Consider the following 17,583-nt stretch of genomic DNA (forward strand, 5'->3'; position numbering starts at 1 on the left):
GGAAATAATTTCTAAGAACTTATCTTCTAAAATAGAGTCTCAAAGTACTTACTAGGGCTCTTTTTAGAGCCTAGATGTGAAAAACGACATCTGGTTTCTTAATCAAATGCTGAAAGGTTAAAAATCCCAAGGAGATGAAACAAAGATCAAATTACATTGAAGTGCATATATGTGTATATATTTCGCCTGCTAATTGAGTGAGTGAGTTTATGATCTGGGCCTCTGGGTGACTTCACAGCTGAAACTGAGATAAATCATTTGGTGTTTCACATGCATTATACCTTTCCACCACCACCCACCTAATCCCATCAGTCTGTATAGTTGTCTTTGGGTGGCCGAAGGTCATACTTCCATTATTGATGCTTCTTGCGTGGAGTCTCAGTTGAAAGATTAGTATTTCATACATAGTTGCCTTAGTTTCTCCATGTGGATTAGCTGTTTCATTACTTTGATTTCTTTGACTGACTCAAAGCCTTGTCTTACAAGCATGTGGAGAGGAGTTGTAGGCAACTTTTTAAAGAATCTGAATGAATTACCAGTTTATATGATAAGTTGATGGCATCAGGGGATTTTTAAAATGACTTCAGTTGTGAAATATGGTCATGTGTATCTTTAATAGTCCAACACTATTCTATTTTTCTGTTTCTTATCAAAGGGAATGAGATTTCATTTTTAAGTTTGTTCATTTTTCCCCTCACTTACATTTCATAACTCTGATGAGGGTGGGGAGATAAGGAAAGGCAACAAGCATTTACATAATACTTACTAGGCAGCTAGGTGGCACAGTGGATTGAGTGCCATACATGGAGCCAGGAAGATATGAGTGCAAATGGAGCTAGCTATGTGACCTTAGGCAAGTCACTTAACCCTGTTTGCCTCAGTTTCATCATCTGTAAAATCAGCCGGACAAAGAAATAGCAAGCCATTCCGTATCTTTGCCAAAAAAAAACCCAAAAAGAGATCACAGAGTTGGCCACAATCAAAAATGACTAAACAACAAGAGTAACAAAAGCACCTACTACGTACTAGGCAAGCATTGTGCAGAGCTCTTTATAAATATTTTTTCATTTGATAAGAGAGAAAAGGGTATTTGACTTATTTAATATAAAGGAATGTCTCTACTGACCCCATAGTCTCATGGTATAGGGCTCTGGTTTGGAAAATATATTGGGAAGTCCCAATGGGTGCATCCACATTTTGGAGAAAAAAATTTCCTGGGTCAGCCAATATTCGACTCTGTATAATTTTATATATTTTCTCCTAAGAAAACATTCTCCTTTGTGTAGTGGGAACACAGAAAAATAGGAAATCGCAGAAGAATAACTTAAACTATCCAGGTTCAGACATATGGTACCATTCCAAGGTGCTGGCAGCTTTCTGCATCTTTATTTGCATTTCGCTTTCCTTCAGTTCCTTTCAGAGCTTTCTTCAAGCCCACTCAGGCTGGATGAAAACATAGATTAATAACAGCTCTTTTCTTTCATTTTTTCCTCCTCTTGCCCCTGGGTAGTGATAAACTCAATTGTGAAGTTTAGCAAAACAGGCTGTTGATACAGACGATGCAGGGTTTTTGTTGCTTTGCAAACCTCTTCTTTTTGCTTGGGAGAAGCACATTTCTAAGGTATGGTATGCTTATGAGCTAGCTTAATTTTTGCTAGGTTGATTGTGTATTACTTGCTGCTAGATGTAATCAGAGAAGAATGTAAAACTGCTACCAAAAGGCCAGGTTCTCAACAGGGAATATTGAAGCAACTTAGAAATCATTTTATTAATATGATTCAACTACAAAAAAATTAGAAGAAAAACATTCCAAGTGATGGCCTGAGACCTTTGTACATGCCCTCCTTTTCCTTGGAAAAAAAGGTGTCAACTTCCTTCTCTGGAGAGCTGGAGACTAGGAACAACACCTTGAACTAGCCAATCCCAGGGAGATAATGAGCAGAAATTGTGCAACCTCTCTCATTGCTTAGCCAATTCACCTCAATCAAGCTTGGCTATCACCATTAAAAATTATTATGAATTCAATGTTAAACATCAACACAATTAATTAAACATTTGTTATAACTATTTACATTTAGGTAAATTAACCTCAATAGATAAAATTTCATAACTTTTAGTCAATTCCTCTAAATTCCCATTAGGATATTTTTTGTCATTCTCATTCACTTTTCCTCTTCAATTTTCAAAATGTGTATTCCATTTTTTGTTTTTTTCTTCCATTTTGAATTGTTTTATAAAAAAAAATCTTTTGAGATTTCTTCATAGTCCTCATATTTACATTGAAATATTTCATCATATTAATACACTGTAATTCATTTTATCCATTCATCTACTGTCAGACATTTAGTTTGCTTAATTTTTTACATTTAAATATAATTACAATCATCTTTGAAAGATAACTCTTAATATATACATGTTTGCATTCATAGAAACATTATGTATGTATGTATGTGTGTGTGTATATATATATATACATATATACATATGTATATATGTACATATGTACACATGCATATCATAAAGGGTTCCTAGGTATGCCCATATATGTATATGTAAATATCATAGTGTCTTCCCAACAATGGAATTATTAAGCTTGTGTACATTTGTATCTTTTAAAGTATATTGTCAGAGTGCTCTGAAAAAAATAATAATAAAGCAAAAAAACTTTGTTTACAATTCTACCAGAAGCAAATTAGTGCATCTATTTCTCTACAAATCTACCAACAAATATTTTTATTACTTTAAATTATTTTAGCCATTTAATTCACTTTAATTTTTTTATTGTTTGGTGGATGTGAAATCTCTCTTTTGTTTCATAGGGAGTTTTTGTTTGTTTGTTTCGAGCAAAATCTACCCCATCATAGTAAATGATAATGATCTGAATACTAGTTTAGTGGTTTGCCTCTGCCTGGGGCTCAAGACTCTCAACAGTCTGCTTCCTGCCTTTTCAGAATAACTCATAGAATGTTTTGTGCTATGATCAAACTTGACAATTCTCTGTCACCTGCTTTTCTAACCTATACCTTTACCCAGGCAGTTCTCTGTGCCTCAAATATCTTATCTTCTTCATCTTGGGGTGGGAGGCGGGGGGGGGGGAAGCATTGAATGTCTAGCCATCTTTTAAAATCCAAGGCATATATCAGCCACTTAAGGTAACCTCCTCTGGTCCATCTTCCTCCCTAATTGGTAATGAATTTTTCCCTTGGACTTCACATGATACTTTGATTTATAGTCTATAATATACTTACCATAGAATTAGGTGCATTATTGAGTTTCTTAGACCCATAACTGAAAGGACATTAGGAATCACCTATTTAAACCTCTTTATTTTATACAAGAAGAAACTGAAGTTCTGAGAAAGTGACTGACCCAAGTCACACAATAAATATCAGAGTTAGATTTCAAATCCAAGCTTTCCAAATACAGTGCTATTTTTCATTAAAGCACATTGTCTTAATACTGCTTCATTGTCTTCCTACTAGATCTTCCTCATAGATTTTTCTCCTTCTTGAAGATGGGAACCATATCTTATCTAAGGTATGAGTAACGGAAGTAGACTGTCCTATGGAGGCCGGTCATTGGAACATGTTAAATTATTCCATTCCTAGTTTGAGTCCAAGTACCCATGTAGAAGCCTTGGGTGAGTCCACTTAGGGCCATGATGACTCAGGGAGGTATTTGTACTATGTGATGACAAACAATTGTCCAATTAACTGGCAAGGGCAGAATAACTGATGACTCAGGGGTTGCTGAACCAGGAAACGGTGAGCATAAAAAAGGGATGACCCACCCATATTTCTCTTTGCCTTTTGGATTTGCAGTGGGAGGACTGCTTTGAGTTGCCTCCCTGAGAGCTGGGTGCAAAGAGGGCTGCCCTATTTCCTGCATAGCTTTGGTTCCAGTCTATCACACAACCTGGTTTTCCACCTAGATGTCTTATAACTTATATTCTAAGTTATAGTCCATTCTCCCTATGTGTGCTGTGTGCATTTGTAGAAGATAATATAAGATTTATAGGGGAATATTTTTATCAAATGTTCTTAGTACTTTCACCTTAATATGTTTCTTTCCTAAGAGTTAATTGAGTCTACCACTAGTTATCAAAGGAGAGCATAGTGGTGGGGGATCATGAGAAACAGTGTACAGTCCCTTTGGGTTATTTATTAAGAATCCTAAAAATAGTAGTATTCAGTTGCCTTCTGGGACTCCACACCATGAGTGTGAGTACAGAACTGAGGCCCAGAGCAAGTGCCTCATATATATCTCCCCTAGAACTTAGAGAATGTTAGATAAGATGCTTAATAATTGTGTATTGCATTGTGTTGCATTCAATTGTATTGCCTTGCTGTTTTCATGATGAGGCTATGCTTTCTAAAGGTAGGGATTTTGCTTAATAAAATGGTAAACAGTATGGCAAAATTTGGTTGTCCAGAGATGTTCATCAGTATCATACATCAGTATCATTCTGGCATGCTGACATGGACTCTGGATAATGGATGCTGATCTTGTCCTTTCCCAGTCACCAATGGAATGAAGTAGGGCTATGTGCTGGCTCCCATGCTTTTTAGCTGGCTCCCATGTTTTCAGTGATATTGTGTTAAATGCTTTCAATAAAGATGAAAATAGCATAAATACTGTCAGCTACCAGACAAATAGTAAGTTATTTAACTTGGGGAGAGCCAAGATGGTGGAGTGAAAGCAGTGACTTGATTGAGCTCTCCCCCAAACCCCTCTAAACAAATTCTGAAGCAGCAGAACCCACAAAAAAGACAGAGTGAAACAAATTTCTAGCCTAAGACAACCTGGATGATTAATCAGAAAGGTGTACGCAGCATGGCGTGGGCGCGCAGGCCACAGCAAACCTGGAACATGCCTCAGAACTGAATCACAGGCAACTGTGGAGGTTTCCAGACTCCTCAATCCACGAATGCCAAAGACAACTAAGAAGGTCAGTGGGAAAAGTCTGTTTCTGCAGTGCTGAGAAAGGAAGGTGGGGTCTCAGCTCCATTCCCCAACAGTATGGCCCTGGTGGGGGGGCAGCTGCTTCCTGAGCTTCTGGCCCACAGACTGAGGGGGAATCCAGTGGCTGATTAGAGAGGGATTGCATGGATCTCTTTGCCAGTGCTGAGGCAGGAATCTCTTGCTTTGCCCATGTTTGGATCTGGGTCACAGTTCTGGGTGGCAGTACTGGGGTGAGGAGGAGTGCTGGCGTGGTGGAGCTTGGAGTGGCTGTGGAGAGAAACCCCTCCTCACAGTTACAGGACAGAAAGGATACTTGTGGTCACAGGCCAGGAAAGGAGTAAACACCTCCCCTTATCATACCACCTTGGAAGAACTGAAAATTTACAGGTCCCTACAAGTATCTCTGAAAACAGCTGTATAAACCCCTGAAGCTTGGGACAGTACATTCTCCACATTGGAAGCAGACTCTTACCTTAACAAAGAGTTTAAAACTCAAGTAATTGGCTGGGATCATGAGCAAGCAGTGCAAAAAGAGTCAGACTATATTATCTTACTCTGGTGAAAAAGAAGATCAAAATATACAACCAGAAGAAGACAACAAAGTCAAAGCTCCTACATCCAAAGCCTCCAAGAAAAATATGAATCAGTCCCAGGCCTTGGAAGAGCTCAAAAGGGATTTTGAGAAGCAAGTAAGGGAAGTAGAGGAAAAACTGGGAAGAGAAATGAGAGTGATGCAAGAAAATCATGAAAAACAAGTCAACAGCTTGCTAAAGGAGACCCAAAAAAATACTGAAGAAAATAACACCTTAAAAAATAGCCTAACCCAAATGGCAAAAGAGGTCCAAAAAGCCAATGAGGAGAAAAATGCCCTAAAAAGAAAAATTGGCCAAATGGAAAAGGAAGTCCAAAAGATTACTGAAGAAAATACTTCCTTAAAAATTAGAATAGAGCAATTGGAAGCTAGTGACTTTATGAGAAATCAAGACACTGTAAAACAAATCCAAAAGAATGAAAAATTAGAAAACAATGTGAAATATCTCATTGGAAAAACAACTGACCTGGAAAATAGATCCAGGAGAGAGAATTTAAAAATTATTGGACTATCTGAAAGCCATGATCAAAAAAAGAGCCTAGACATCATCTTTCAAGAAATTATCAAGGAAAACTGCCCTGATATATTAGAACCAGAGGGCAAAATAGAAATTGAAAGAATCCACAGATCTCCTCCTGAAAGAGATCCCCAAAGGAAAACTCCTAGGAATATTATAGCCAAATTCCAGAGTTCCCAGGTCAAGGAGAAAATATTACAAGCTGCTAGAAGGAAACAATTCAAGTGCTGTGGAAACACGATCAGGATAACACAGATTTAGCAGCTTCTACATTAAAGGACTGCAGGGCAAAGGAGATAGGATTACAACCAAGAATCACCTACCCAGCAAAACTGAGTATAATCCTTCAGGGGAAAAAATGGTCATTCAGTGAAATAGAGGACTTTCAAGCATTCTGATGAAAAGACCAGAGCTGCATAGAAAATTTGACTTTCAAATACAGGACTCAAGTGGAACATGAAGAGGTAAACAGGAAAGAGAAATCATAAGAGACTTATTAAGATTGAACTGTTTACATTCCTGCATGGAAAGATGATATTTATAACTCATGAGACCTTTGTCAGTATTAGGGTAGTTGGAGGAAAAAAATTATATATATAGATAGATAGATAGATAGATAGATAGATAGATAGATAGATGGGCACAGGGTGAGTTGAAGATTAAGGGGTCATATCTGGAGAATAAAATTAAGGGATGAAGGAGGATTATACTCAGAGAAGAAGAAAGGGAGAGGTAGAATGGGGTAAATTATCTCACAAAAAAAACAGAAAAGAAAAGTCTCTTACAGTGGAGGGGAAACAGGGGAAGGTGAGAGGGAATGAGTGAATCTTATTCTCATAGGATTTGGCTTAAGGAGGGAATAACATACACATTCAATTGGGTATGGAAATCTGTCTTACCCTACAGGAAAATAGGGGGAGAAGGGGACAAGAGAGCAGGGGATGAGAGAGGAGGGCAGATTGGGAAAGGGGTAATCAGAAGTAAATACTTCTGAGGAGGGACAGGGTCAAAAGAAAGAATAGAATAAATGGGAGGGCAGGATAGGATTAAGGGAAATAGAGTTAGTTTTTCACAACATGTCTACTATGGAAGTGTTTTGCATAACTGCACATGTACAACCTATATTGAGTTGCTTGCCTTTTCAATGAGGGTGGGTGGGGAGGGAGGAAGAGAGAAAATTTGAAACCTAAAGTTTTAAAAACATATGTTTAAAAAAATGTTTTCACATGCTACTGGGAAATAAGAAATACAAGAAATGGGGTACAGAAGTCTATCCTGACCTACAGGAAAATAGAAAGGGAAGGGGATAAGAGAAGGGGGGGAGAGATAGAAGAGAGGACAGACTAGGGGGGTATTCAGAATGCATGCCATCTTGGGGTGGGGGAGGGTGAGATGGGGTGAAAATTTGGAACTCAAAAACTTGTGGAAGTGAATGTTGAAAACTAAAAATAAATTTATATTTAAAAAAAAGTTATTTAACTTGGAAAGGCTACAAGCCAAGACCAAAGTGGAGGAAGAGTTGGCATGTGACTTTTTTGTTCACAGATGATTATGCACTTAGTGTAGCCTCTGAGGCTGAGATGCAGCAAAGTATGGATCTATTCTCTGCTGTCTGTGCTAATTTTGGCCTGACAATCAACACAAAGAAAACAGAGGTTCTCCACCAGACAGCACCATATCATACATATGTGGAACCATTGGTTACAGCAAATGGAGAGACTGTGAATGCTGTGGATTAGTTATTTACCTTGGCAGTATACTTTCCAGGGATATAAACATAGATGATGAGGCTGATGCATGAATTTCTAGAGCTAGCTCAGGGTTTGGGAGGCTCCAAAGGAAAAGTAAGGGAAAGAAGAGGTATTAGACTGCCTACCAAACTGAAGGTCTACTGAGTAATTGTGCTGACATCATTTCTGTATCCCTATGAAACCTGAACAGCATACCTGCATCATTCCAGGAAACTGAATTGATTCCATTTGAATTGTCTTAGGAGGATTCTGAAGATATTTGGCAAGATAAGGTACCAGACACTGAGATTCTTTCTTGAGCTGAACTGCTAAGCATTCAAACACTACTACAGAGAGAGCAACCTCTATGGGCTGGCCACATTTGAATGTCAAACATACATTTGCCTAAAAGACAATTTTATGGAGAACTCACAGATAGCAAGTGCTTACATGGAGGTCAGAAGAAGCAATACAAGGACACTCTCAAGGTCTAAAGAACTTGGGAATCACTTGTGAGACATGGGAAATACTGGTACAGGGCTGCCCAGCGTGGCTTGCTTACATCAAACAAGGGGCAAAGCAGAACTGCAGTCACTCAAAGGAAACATGTGATGCACAAATTTAGAGAGACCTCTTCTGCAAATGTTTATATGAATTATTTGTACCCAACCTGTGGTAGAGGCTTCCAAGCTCATAATGATCTGAACAGCTACTGTTGGGCTCACTGTACCTTGACCTCAACATAGTAGTGTTATTTTGGTCTTTCCAAGAAAGAAGGACATCAATTATGGCAAACAGTAGATTGCAGACCTGGATGGAAGTGGGAGAGAGAATTGGGATATGTGAATCGGGGCAATGCTGATTTAATAATCTACTGTCAATTTTTGGTAGATTGGAGAATGTTTTCACATGTCTAGAAGATCACAGGAAAAAAAACTTTTTAGACAAGCAACAGTTTTTATAATTTCATGTTCTTGTCTTTTTAATTGGTAACTCATTACACTGAAGATAAATTATTTCACTGGTATAAAAATTATAAGTATAGTAACATATAACCCTCTCACTACAAGCTGGATGTCAGACTGTACCAATATTAAGCTGGGAAATGAGTTCTTTTAGAAAAATAGAGATATGACAGATTTTTTTTTTTAGAAAATGAACTTCAGCTATTTCTTAGCATCTTCTTCGAAGGAAAAAATAAAGATATCACAAAGGAAATGTATGCTGGGGAGAGAAGATGGATTGATCTTATCATGAGGGCATAGTAGACTAGTTAGATAGGCTAAGGATTCCATTTGTATCTTCATTATGTCAGGAGAAACTAAGGACACATTGGATGGATCTCTTATGGGAGGTCACAGAAAAGAGACACACAAGATAGACAGGCACAGATAGGGTGTGATCTATATTCCTGGAGTAAACTTCCAAATCAATGGAATTGCAGATTCACTTGAATGACATATGCTAATTAGGTCAGTGGGTCTAGGGATTTGGTGATAATCATGTTGACTTATTCATAGCATTGCTCTTAGTACTCAGTTGTATGTATAGAGTTGATATCCATGTAAGGAATTCCTGGTGTGGGTATTCCCTTTACCAATGAAGATGGGCAGCTCTGCAATTAACTTGTTTTAGAGTGTTTCCTGGGGGACAAAGAGGTTAAGTGGTTTGCCCATGTCCCCAGAGATAATGTGTCAGAGGTAGAATTTGAATATCCATCTTCCTGACTCAAAGGCTTATCTGTATACACTATGACATAATGCTATTCTGTGAATATAATAGCCAAAGAAAGGGATGACTAGCTCTACAGAAAGAAATCAAATCCTTTTTGAGAAAGATCCAATGTTTCCATTCGCTACTGAAACAGAATCAGTTTATTGCTTCGATAAATTTCACATCCCCAGTCTGTAGCAGATTCCAGATTTTGATTCCTAAATTCTAAATTCCAGCTAGGTGTGGATAGAGTGCTGGGCCTGGAGTCATAAAGACCTAAGTTCAAACGTGGCCTCAGACACTGCCAAGCTGTTTGACCCTGAGTAAGTTATTTAACTTCTGTCTGCCTCAGTTTCCTCTGGTGTAAACTGTGGATAATAGCTACCTAACAGAGTTGTTGTTGTTTAGTCATTTCTTACTCTTCATGACCCCATTTGGGGTTTTCTTGGCAAAGATACTGGAGTGGTTTGCCATTTCCTTCTCCAGCTCATTTTACAGATGAGGAAACTGAGGCAAACAGGATTAAGTGACTTGCCCAGGGTCACAGAGCTAGTAAGTATCTGAGGCCAGATTTGAACTCATGAAGTTGAGTCTTCCTGAGTTCAGACCCAGAACTCTATCCACTGTACCATCACAACAACAGATTTGTCATGAGGATAAAATGAGATAGCATTTGTCAATGCTTAGCATAGTACATGACACATAGTAAGGCCCTTAATAAATGCTTGTTCCTTTCTAATTTCCAGAACTTATGTCTATTTCATAGCACACCCCTTTTTGCTGTTCCTTCCCCCAGTAGTACTTGAATTTTATTTTTTCTGATATATATATATATATATATATGCATATATATGATTCATACGTATGCATACATACTGAATTATTAATCTTCCTTTCCTGTGCTATTCTGCACCTCCCCCTCCAGTCTCCAAGTATTTTTCATTCCTTGTGCTGTTTTGTTAGGAGAGAGCTAAGCTTTTGCCTTATATTCCACCAGCATTGTCCAACTTTAAGCTCATACCATTGTGACATGTGACATTTTGACATTCATTTGGCCTGGTCTCTTTATGAATTCTCATTAGGGATTAAAATATGACATTTGCAATCCACATGATGTTGTGCATAGATTTTCGGAAAATTCCCTCAGGAAGTTAGATTAGCCTATATTGGTTCCAAGAACATGTCTCAGCTGTAAGTACTGACAGACTTGCACAAGCTCCTGCTATTGATCTCAAATTGCCTCTCATGATTAGAGCAAAGACATGAATTGAGATTTGCTTTCTTCTGACTTGCATGCTGATAGCATAAAGCTAATTCACTCTTTATAGCTCCGTGGGGCTATTTTATGGGGGGCAGGCATTATGGAATTTTAGAGCTGAAAGAGTCATTAGAGATTATTTAGTTCATCAATCATGTTCCCTGAGATCCAGTGATATTAAGGTTCTTGCTCAAGGTCACATAGTCAATTGAAGAGCGAAGACTAGGAGGATTAGGACTTAGATCTTCTAAATGGCAGCCTAGTTGCCCTTCAACATGCAGATAACTTTAATTAGCTCTATAATGGTACTGGTTTTGTTCTCCTCTGTTGAAGATAAATTTCCCTAGGAGTTTATTTCTTACATTAAACATTTCCCAAATATTATTTTTTTTCTTTTTGGTGAGGCAATCAGGGTTAAGTGACTAGCCCAGGGTCACACAGCTAGAAAGTGTCAAGTGTCTGAGGTCAGATTTGACCTCAGGTCCTCCTGACTTCAAGGCTAGAACTCTATGTACTGCGCCACCTAGCTGCCCCTTCAAATATTAAATTTGATGACTCTTAAAGGCATGGTTTCTATCCGATTCCATCTATGCATCTTCTGCACCTACTAAGGCACCTTTCACAGAGTAAGCACACAATGAATGTTTGTGGGATTGAACTAACCAGAAAAATCTTGTGTGAGCTCAGTTAGTGGGATAACAGCTTGCCTCATACCATTCAGGCACTCTCACTCATCTTTTAGGAATTTAGTGACATAAAAATGTTGAATTCAAATAAAAAATTATGTGCCATGACTTCTCCATGTAAGGAAAAAAGCAGGAAATTATAACCAACATAACATTGAATAGAAAGAACTGAGTCTGAAATAGAGGCTATGCAGACCAGCTGTATTTTCTGAACTTGGCGCTATACTAAATAAACCTTTATGAAACCTAAGTGAAAATAGACAATGCAGCAAAATCTAAGTAACCAAATAATTAGAATTTTCAATTAACTCAGAATTTTTCACAGACTTCTCTTTCTTACAAAGAAAGAACATACAAGAAAACAAGCAATAATTCAGCTGTGGTTTATTATTGTTGCTGCTGCTCCGGTCATTGCTATAGCTTGGTACATAGAGTGCTGGACCTGTGCTCAGGAAGACCTGAGTTCAAATCCTGCCTCAGACCTTTACTAGATATGTGACTCTGGGCAAGTCAGTTAATCTCTTTCTGCCTCATACACTTATTAGATGTGCAGCCCTGGGTAATTCACCTCTCAGCCTCAGTTTCCTCATCTCTAAAATGGGGATAACAATAGCACCTACCTTCCAGGGTTATTATGAAGATCAAGTGAGATAATATTTGCACAGTGAATTGCAAGTCTTAAGGCACTATATAAATGCTAACTGTTGCTGTTGAGGAGCAACTTCCAGGGAATAACTTCTGGTCTATTATTGGACAGATAAAGTTCAATAGGCTATACTTGCTACTTCTAAAAGTGACCCTAGTTCATGGCTAGTATTTATAAAGAACTTAACGGTTTGCAAAGTTATTTACACCTGTGTTCTTATTTGATCCTCACAACAACCCTGGGAGGTAGGTGCTATTATTATCCCCATTTTAGAGATGAGGAAACTGAGGCTGAGAGGTGAATTACCCAGGGCCACACATCTAATGAGTACATGAGGCAGGTTTTGAATTCAAGTCTTCTTGATTCAAAGTCCAGGGCTCTATCCAGTGTGCCTACTCCCCATAAAATGCTTATAATAATAATAGTAATTAGCATATATATATATATATATATATATATATATATATATATATAGAGAGAGAGAGAGAGAGAGAGAGAGAGAGAGAGAGAGTATTTTAATGTTTGCAAAGTGCTTGACATACATGGTATCCCAAAAGTCTTGGTGCAGTTTTAAGCCTTAATAACTTTAAGATGCACTAAGACTTTTGTGATATCCCTATATATCATCTCACTTGGTTTTGTTTGTTTGGTTTTGTTTTTACTGATAACTGATTTTCTGAATGATAAACTAGAGATTCTATAAGTCCTTGGTCTTCACTGAAATATTCATTTGTATTCATTATACTTCTCTTACAAAGGCAGTGAAATTTCAAAGCATTTCAACAAGACATTTTGCTAACCTTTAGATAATCAGAATTTGGAACATTTTATACAAAATACTGAATATTAGGCAGCTAGATGATGGTAGATAGAGCCAGGGACACCTAAGTTCAAATCTGATCTCAGACACCTACTAGCTATGTGACTCTGAGAAAGTTATTTGACTTCATGTGCCCTCAGCTATAAAATAGGCATAATAATAGCACCTACTTATCAAACTTATTGTGAAAACAAACCAATAACATTTGCAAAGCATTTTGAAAACCTTAAAGCACTATATAAATGTTAGCTCTTATTAATTTAGAAAAAGTATGCAGAATGCTCACTATCCATTCTACCTTCAGATGAGGGTGGGATATTGGTGGCTGGTACTGCAGCACATCTCAGCATGGGAGTTTAGCTGTGTGGTCCAAGCAGCAGGAGGCTAGGGCTTGGGTTTCTAATCCTGGCTCAGTCACCTTGTGTCCTTTTGGTAAGCTAGTTTAACCCCTCCATCTTTCTTCATATTCTAACTGGAGAGTATAAATGATAAGAATGATATGTCATTTGGGGGTTGCAAGAATGAATTAGTGTTCTTACATGGCTTTAAAAATCACAGGTAAGTGGTGTAAAGAATATGTGTTCAAGAAAATACCAATTGTCATTCTAGAATGGATGAAAAGCTCAAAATCTACACAAGGCCATTCCTAACTATTGGCTCACAGATGAAATAATACTGCCAATGTACTTTGTCTCACTTTTACAAGTGCTAAATACCATATATTAAAGCCAAAAACAATCTCTTCATTATAAAAGAAATGTGTATCCCAATGGTGGGGTGGGGGGAGAGTTCGTTGGGAATAGTTTGTGGGATAAGATATATAAAAGTGTAAAAGTGTAAGATGGCTACAGTCAAAAAATTAAAATCAAAGTTTTGCTTGAATTATTACATTTCAGTTGTTTAGAATCTACCAAGTAAATATGTAGACTTTTTTTTTTACCAGACTTCGATGATTATAAGAGTTATTTCATCACTACTAGCAAATTTCAACCGTAAAGGTTGTCTTCTTTTTATATTGGAAACTATATAGATGTTGATTGTTGGATGTTCTCTGTTGAAATAAAAATCAATGTATACCAGATTTGAATAATGTGCCTTAACGTTGAAATAGATTGAGCGGAAGACCATTGCAGAGACCTGTCAGCTCCTGTCTTTTGCAGAAGAAAGATAAGTTCCCTTCTTTGAATCAGAATCAGAAGGACAACAGGGAAGAAGATGAAGGTCATCATAAGGGCTTCATGACCCCATGGAAAGCTATTGACATAGAGTCGGAGGACCTGAATTCAAATTCTACCTTTGCTATGTGACCTTGCACAAATCCTTTAATCTCTAAGGGACTCCATTTCCTCATCTATAAAATTTAATGAGAGGAGCTAGATGGTTTCTAAGGTCCCTCCTAGTTCTAAAGCTGTAGTTTTAAGCTTTAAAGGATACTATTTATAACCATGCCCTACCCCATATTATTGGCAGGACAGAAACAAGCTCTGGAGGGAGGAAGATCTGGAGTCCCAAAGGCAGATGTGTCATACTGAGGAACAGCACAGAGACATTTCCCTACTGTTCCTAGGTGGATTCCTGGTGCATCCAAAGGAAAATTTAAAAAGGAGGAACCGTGGGGAAGGCAGAAGGCCTGACTTCAGAGCCGGTGGCTTTGGAAGGCATAATGATTGGAGGTGAGGGTGTTTTGCCTACAGGGAATAAGTTGGTGAAGGGGAAGTGGCAGATGGCTGACTTCACCAAGTGGAAGAGAAGTCAAAGTCCTTCACTGAGCCCTGTGGCTAAGTAAAAGAACCATCCCTATAGAGTGGTAGCTGCTGTCACTGTTCATAGTTGGGGCTAACTACCTCTTCCAAGACTACAGTTACAAATAGACCATTTAGACTAAGTAATAAAAATGACTAATGGGGTTGAAGTAGTATGGCTGCCACAATTTACAACCAGAGAAAAATGAAGGAAAAAGTCTGAAGGCCATGGAAAGGTATTTTTCAAGTTTTGTCATTTTAAAGCATTGCATAGAAGGATAGGAAAAGGAAATTTTTACTTCATAGGCTTCTGCAGGTCTTCCAGATTATATATTCACAGGAAGAAGAGAAGTAATTCAAATGAAGCAAAATCATTCTGCATTGGTTTTTAAGTTGTCATTGTCACAACAGCTATCATTTTTAAATAAGTAGGGACATATATATATATATATATATATATATGTGTATATATATATATATGTATATATATATATGTATATATATATATATATATATATTTAATAAGTTCAGTAACACTGCATAAAAACTTGGTCTGATTTTCTTTGCAGGCAGTCAACTAGCACTTACTGAACATCTACTATGTTCCAGGTCCTGGGCTAAGTGCTGGCATACACATAAAATAAAACAAAATAGTCCCTGATCTCAAGGAGCTCACAGTCTAATTTTCACTTTTAAAATGTAGAGATTTCTTTTTAAAACGGAATGGATTTCTTTTTTTCATCATGGACAGAATGCTGGCAAGAAGGTGAATTTTAGTCTTGTAAGGTATATAAATGGTACAACATTTATGTTGCAGAAAAAAAGAAGGGAGAAAATGGAATTACATAAGAACTCAACATAAGAATATTCTCCATCCTGATTATAAATTACACTGGGAACTAGACAATGTGGAACTTTGTAGGCCTTCATGATTATTCTGGTGCATTGTGGTCAGTGAGCTTCCCAGGAGAAGTTGTTTTCCTTTTTTCTGTTTCTTCTTCCCAACATATGGGGGAGATGGAAGAAAGAGGAAATAAATGCTTGTTAATTAAAAAAAAATGCTTGGTGCCAGCTTGTCCAGTGGAGAGAGAATCTCTTGTTTCAGAGCAATGCGGCACGAAATGCAACATGAAATGTGACATCCCCCCAAAACAATCATAACTAGGTCACTTTATGCCACAGATATCTGAAATACAAGGATTATATTGAGTACAAAACAGTGAGAGAAGATTCTGCATTTAGCACAGGGTCTCTCCCAAACCCACTCTTCACTCTCCCCTCCCTCTTTCTGCTGAGGGCAATACCTTTTTTCTAATTCACCCGGAGCATGATCTCAGAGTCATTCTTGACTCTTCCTCTCCCCAATATGTAGTCGGTTGCCAAGTCTTGTGGTTTCTACCTCATCTCTCACATTTGTCACCTTGTATTACTCATACAGCTAACACCCACCCTAGATCAGGTCTTCATAATAAACATTTTTCATCTGTACATTGAAGCGGGATATAAATGAGTCTCTCCAGCTTACAGTCTCTCATTTTTTCAACTCACACATCTGCCAAATTGATATATTTAAAGCACAGGCTTAACCATGCCACTACCCTGCTCAAGATGTTTCAATGACTCCCAATTGCCTCTAAGATAAAATATGTAAGTCTCTTCTTCATAGTATAACTCTAATCTATTTTTCCAGACTTACTTCACATAGCTCCCTCTCTTAACTTTGCATTCCAGTCAAATTTGCCTACTAGTCATTTCACATTCACCATATTCCTCCTCCCACCTCTAAATCTTTGCATCTATACTCTCTGTAATGTTTTCCCTCTTCATCTATACTTTCTGCAATCCCCACCTCCCTTCAAAGTTCATCTGGAAATAGTTACTATCTTTTTATTCAAGATCTTTCTTTATCCTCTCCATTGTCAGTAATCTCCCCTCCTTTCATTTACTTCTGCATAAATGTTGCATTTACCTTCACAGTGGTAAGCTCTTTGAGGCCAGGGACAATTTCATTTATGTTTTTGCACCTCCAGTGTGTCATGCACATAGTAAGTGCTAAATAAATGCTTGCTAAATTTAATTGAATAGTAGGCATTCAAAGGTTGTTCAATTAAAATTTAGCATTATCTTTTCAATAGCTAAATTCTAGATTATCTAGTGGGAGGTATAGTTTTGCAGAGTCACTATTCTAATATTTCCAATGTTTTGTTGTCATAAAACTCACCTGCCCATCCATGTCATGTGGGATTTGGTATGGTCTATAATTACTGGAAAATAATTTTTCAAAAGCTAAAAACTAGTTTTGATTTGTAGGTGATTCTTGTTTCTGAACATGAGAAACAGAGAAAGACAGAGACACAGAAATGCTCATTTTAAGGGGAAAGCATAATTAGGAAGACATCCATTCAGGCTAACTTCCAAATGGAGGTTCTTTCAAGGTGCCGCCCACTAGCAAATCAGCTGTGAACCAAATTCAGGTGGAAAATCTACTCTTTTGGAGAGAGATTCACTGACAGTTCCTATAAAGCCTTTGGGATTCCATAGCCCATTTGTTGTTTTTATGTTTGTTCATTTTTATGAAAGTTTAAGAGAGAGCTTTGCCTCAGGGAGGCCGAGCAAATCCCAAACTGTGGCTAATTCCTTGATCACTCATATCATTCCCAGTGCTCTGAGCTAGAAAAGAGAATGCTTTTCAGCTCACAGGATTATGAATAGAATTCAACACTATCTCATCCAAAGGTCACTGGCCTTCAAATTATTTTGCAGGTAAAAGTAGCTCTGAGAAGTTGATCCAGAACTTGTGGAAATAACTGACCTCTGACTTAGCAAGCTGAGATGATGTGGGCCCAAGAGCATTGCTCTCTTTGTTCACCGCCTATTAGGGGATGAAATGAGGCACTCATTAATAAATAATTGAACA

This window comes from Phascolarctos cinereus, unplaced genomic scaffold, assembly GCF_003287225.1.
Source record: "Phascolarctos cinereus isolate Bilbo 61053 unplaced genomic scaffold, phaCin_HiC Scaffold_2;HRSCAF=192, whole genome shotgun sequence".
NCBI classification, from domain to species: domain Eukaryota; kingdom Metazoa; phylum Chordata; class Mammalia; order Diprotodontia; family Phascolarctidae; genus Phascolarctos; species Phascolarctos cinereus.